The 5,220-nt window shown below is 42.2% G+C and overlaps 1 long non-coding RNA gene across 2 annotated transcripts; it reads left to right on the top strand.

Annotated features, from left to right (window-relative positions):
- The first annotated feature begins 475 nt into the window (after positions 1-475).
- On the top strand, positions 476-4,168 carry LOC120497103. 2 transcript variants are annotated; one of them, XR_005626430.1, is made up of 3 exons: positions 476-555; positions 957-1,125; positions 2,504-4,168. It is a non-coding gene; the product is annotated as an uncharacterized LOC120497103 (long non-coding RNA). The 2 variants fall into 2 exon arrangements; XR_005626431.1 differs by having other exon boundaries at positions 2,418-4,168.
- Positions 4,169-5,220: the final 1,052 nt, after the last annotated feature.

The following is a 5,220-nucleotide window of genomic DNA, read 5'->3' as shown; positions in this document are numbered from 1 at the left end:
AGCGTGAGCCTGGCTACCTCCCAAATACCTGGACTGAGAAAGAAATAGCAGCATTTGTTATTATTTTTATTACAGAACTGACACACTCAGGCCACTGGGAGAAGAGATAGAGGCAGCACATGAAATATGTTGGGGTTTTAACCTAAGGAAGAGAGATAGAAGTACAGAGAAATTAAAAACAACATTTTTTTTCCTTATCCTACAAAAAGTAGGATATAGTGCAAATGTGGTATCAAGTTTTCCTCACCATCACCCTTAAAATCACAGATTAGTGTGAGCTGAGCAGCCCTGGGCTAACTGGTTCTGTTTGTATCAGGCCTTTTCACATGAGGCCTGTTTATATTCCATTCTCTGGCAATTAGTGTCTGGGGTAAAAGCAGGGGACTCTTTGAACTTTACAGTCACCAGCAGAGGTGGAGCTCCCAGCCCTGCACAAACTCCTCTGTGAAGGTGACAAATGTCACATCCACGCTGACCCTGCCTTGGGAAGGCAGCTCAGCCCTTCGGCCAGGGGACCAAGCTCTCCCTCATAATTACTCGTGGATTTAATGGCAGGTAACATTTTTGATTGAGTAGTGGTAGCCATGAATTGGGGCTGAAACAATAATGTGAGAAATATGAGCTTTAGAGCCAATAGAAATCGATGCAGCTTAGAAAGCTCACACAGAGTGCCAAGGGGGAAATGCAAGCAGAAACCCAACTAAATCCATTGTCATAGATGCAAAACTAATAAGCCTTTCATGGCTGCTGTGCTTCCTCTCAGCTCCGGACCAGAAGTTCTAAACATCACTGAAAAGAATGCAGAAGTTTTTGCATTTTCAGGTAGAGAATGATAAAATAGGCACATTTCAAGTCCATGGCTCATAATGTAAAGCAAAGAACTTCTTAAATTCTTGCAAAGGAGTGCAAAAAATAACTTGGGCCAAGAGTAACTGGAAATGTGGTTCATCTTTCAGCTGCTCTGAATTTCTCACTGCTTTGAGTAAGCCACAAAACTTCCAGGACTAGATAAGCTGGTGACCAGCAGAACCAGGTGAATCACGGCTCCGGAAAAAAGCACTCGCGCAAGGGGCAGCTCCAGTTTCATGCTGCCCATGGAGCTCCTGCTCTTCCTTGCCACAGACTGTTAGTAAACTACTAATATGTGTTGGGGTATTCCTGGGGAAAGCATTCTGTGTCAGTTTAACTTCAAACTCCCACTTGTTTTAGTTCTTCAGCTGCGGTTTCCTTCTCACCGGGGCGGAGCAGCTCCTGCTGCCCGGCTCTGGAGGCAGGGCTTGGGATCCCTGGGCTCGCAGCACGTCCTGGATGTGGTCAGCTGCTTGCCCCTATTGCATTTCAAGTGCAGAGTAAAAGCAGAGCATGACCTAAGACATTTCCATAATTGTTTTCTTTAATCACCCCTAATTCCTCTTTTTCAGAATTAAACCCGTCACAGCCAATGTGTGTGACATACATCATCCCTCCATGACTGGAATCCTAAATATCCTCTTACGATTCCTGCATGATGTATCCTCCTTGGTGGGGATTTCAGAGCCCCTTCACCAGAAATATCTGGAATTCAGAGACCATGAAAAGGTTTCTGAATTTACAGACAGTTGGTTTAGGGAGTGGGCAAAGTAAGTGGCTGTCTGTCTTACAAGAATTACGTAGTGCTAAGGAAGCAAGCTGAGAAAGGAAGATTTACTGTTTGCCAGCAATAGCTCCTGGCAAGAGGAATGAGTCTATTTACAATAACAAACTACAGGAGCCATCCTGGGTCAGACTCAACTTACAGCCAGTTTGCAGCAGCTGTCTGTGGCAGATATCTAAAGAAGAATGGACAATAAGTACATGATAAACACCATTAAAACTCCGCACACAAAACCACCAGAGGCTCTGTGGAGATGGAGGATTTTTCTGCATATTTTTCTAATTGTTTTTTAACACACATAGATTGCAATACCCTGTGCCACCCCCATTTACTGTGAGGTGAAGAAGAAAATAGGATTTCCCTCGTGTCTCTTCACACGTGCAGTGGTTTCATAGCTGTCTGCAGCAGTTTTCTCTTGTGGCTTAGGAACCTGGAGTTCCTCACTCCGTGTATAAACACGAATCCCTACTTGCCTTTCTTTATCTTAACTAATGCATCTTTTTAGATATTAGGGGACAGAAAGTACATATTAGAAACATGGATTATTCAAACTACGTGTTCCCATGGACTTTCACTGTAGATAATCAGGCTTTCTGCTTTCTTTGTTAATCCCAAGAATTCCTAGCATCTGTTTACACTGTCAACTGAGCACTGAGTAACATTTTTGCAGACCTACTTCTATTTTATTGAGGAGCTAAGTATTTAGTAGGTAGGACATTGGGTAGAAAACAGCCTGAAGTCACCCTTGCTAACCCACAGAACACATTTGTCCATACACCTGCAGGACAGAGTCTTCAAAAACTTCCTGTTAACAGCTCTGAAAATCTGGATAAAGTTGTCATAATGTAGATATTTCCATGAAAATGACAGGTGGAGAAGGAAAAGTCTCCCTGGATTGCAAACCTGTAAGAGGAGCAGCCCTGTGATCCTCAGAGGAAACACCCAAGAGGCTTCCAGCACTCAGAGCCACGTGGATGCTTTGCTGAGAAAGGACACTGGGCAGAAACACAGCTTAGAGTGTTCATGGCAATATAAAGTGAAACTTCAGCTGTGCTGCCCTCTTCTGTGTACCAGATAAGAAAAAAGGGACAAGGAATGTTCAATGTATCTTTTTTTACACAAATGCCTTCATTTCTGTGTCCAAACGTGCCTTTGCAAGGTTGAGAATCCCTGCACGTGACATGAGGCTCCTGGTGGGACCTGTGGGGACAGAAGCAAACAGAGCTGCCCATCTGCTTTGGGTGACAAAGCTTGTTCTTGTCCCCCTTGAGGGGAAACTCCATTTTCCTTACATTTCAAGAAATGAAACCTTGAAACAGGGACAAAAAATTACAGGCACAGGGGAGACTTAGGAATCTGAATTGGAAAAGCTTTGTACTTCTTTATAAGCCAGTCCAGAATTTATGGTGTCTTCCTGTGGTGGGTGGAATCCACCCATGGAAAGTGTGTGGGAATTTGGATGTGAGAGATATTATCATTTCTTCCAGGAAAAACTCGGAATTTGTCCAGTTGGAATGTGCTGAGTTTGGCAAATTCCATATTTGCATCACAGCAGTAAAAGGAATCTCTGCTACTTTTGAATGTCACATTTCCACATTTCCTGCTTTGCCTCTGCTGCTGTACAAGACATTCTGGTAAAAACCTTTACAACTCTAATTGTAGAGTTACACTAGAATGAAAAGAATTGTCTTTTTTATTTTTTTGCATTTTAAATTTTCAAATTTCTTTCTGATTCTATTAATGAGAAATTATGTAATTAATATAATCATAATATGCTTCATTATCCACCATTCTCTCAAAAAATATAAAATGGTCAGTGTTTAGGCTCATGATTAAATGCAGAGAGCAAGCACGAGCCTAGACTGAGGTAAGAGAATGGTGTGAAGTGTGTTATATAAAAGGGCTTATGGGCAGTAGACTTGAAAAATATCATCGTGTGAAAGCAAATGCAGATCTTCATTTGAAAGCCAGCTCTAACTGGATAAATCTGAACCAAAACTCCTGTGCTAGAAGTCTGTCAGTCCTAGAGACAAAACTGCAAAATCATGGTGGGGATCAAGGACATCCTGCACCCAAACCAGTTGCAGTGAAGCAGGTAAGAAATCACTTTATTTCCCTGTTCCTCTTCCCAGAGGGAAACCCCCACTTTTAGGGAATATCAGTGTAGTAAATAGGTGTGATTTGTGCTGACAAAATTGAAACAATAATCAATACTGATATAGCAATTAATATTTGGAAATAATAAAACAGTTAAAGGTGTAATGCCAAGAAAGAAAGGTTCTGAACATCTCCTGCAGATGTTCAGAACAGGAAGAAGCAAGAGATAACTATGACTAAATTTAGTTGGAAGAGAGGAGAATTTGGTTGGACACCAGGAAAATGCTAATTATATGAGATTTATTGCTTTAATGTTAGAACACAATATTGGCTTATACTGTAGCAGTTTGGTGTGCATTTGTAATCCAAAAGGTGAATCAAAGGACACTGAGGAAGAGGAGAGGTCTTCATCAGAGACGACCCCAAAGAGTGGCATGGCCCCCTGTGGCTTATACTGTAGCAGCTTGGTGTGCATTTGTAATCCAAAAGGTGAATCAAAGGACACTGAGGAAGAGGAGAGGCCTTCGTCAGAGATGACCCCAAAGAGTGGCATGGCCCCCTAAAAGAGTGGTGGAGCATGCGTGGTAAAGGTGATGATGAGGGCGGTGATACAAGTGTGACGAATCGAAAATGGGGGAGATGGTGATGATGTACAGTATAAAAAGAGGAATTTTGGCTTGACAAGTTTGTACATGAGGTGACAGGGGTCCAAAAGCCCTGCCCTCCGTACCCCACGTGGTTATTTTTGCTTATGCGCTATTATCAGAACCAAATTATTCCTTATTTTAACCAAATTATATTGTCAATATTTCAAGTGTATTCAATTTCATATATATTAAGCTACTTAATTAAAATTGCTGTTACATTTAATTTTGTTTGGGTTTTTTTGATGGGATACAGCAGCATACTGGAGCCTTCAGTGGGGCTTTCACCTCACCTCAGCTCAGCTCAGCTCAGCTCAGCTCACCCGGGCATCCTGAGCTGCCAATCACTGGGAAAGTGACAGGGAGTGATTGCTCAGCTCCCAACTCAGCAAGTCTCAGGCATGAAGCGTTTCCAGTCAGAGGGTTTTTTTGACAGGCACATTACAATGTAAACCTTTGGGCTTCAGGCACTTCATTTCCCAAGTCATCAAAGCTACTTATATTCAGGGAAAGACTCAGTGATCATCCTATTCTCTGGTGCTAATGGAATTCAGCACATTGGTTGCTTTTCATGGCATTTTTCCATGCCACAGTTTTGGAAATGAGATCAGAATCAGGCCTCAACATTCTTTTCCCTCCTCTACACTTACTCACAGCAGTAATTAACATGAACCAGGCAAATGTTGCCTTGGCATCAGACTCTCACATTAAAAACATCATGTGTCAGTCAGTCTCTGCCTGCTCATGTACCCCGGGCCGTGGGGTGAAATGGTCTTTATTCAATAATTAATGTCATGAAAGAATATGACATACACAGTAAATTGCTTTGCTGCAAAGCCTTTCTTT

Source organism: Passer montanus, unplaced genomic scaffold, assembly GCF_014805655.1.
Source record: "Passer montanus isolate IOZ18808 unplaced genomic scaffold, ASM1480565v1 scaffold121, whole genome shotgun sequence".
Classification (NCBI taxonomy): Eukaryota; Metazoa; Chordata; class Aves; order Passeriformes; family Passeridae; genus Passer; species Passer montanus.
This window is presented reverse-complemented; position numbering and strand designations above follow the sequence as displayed.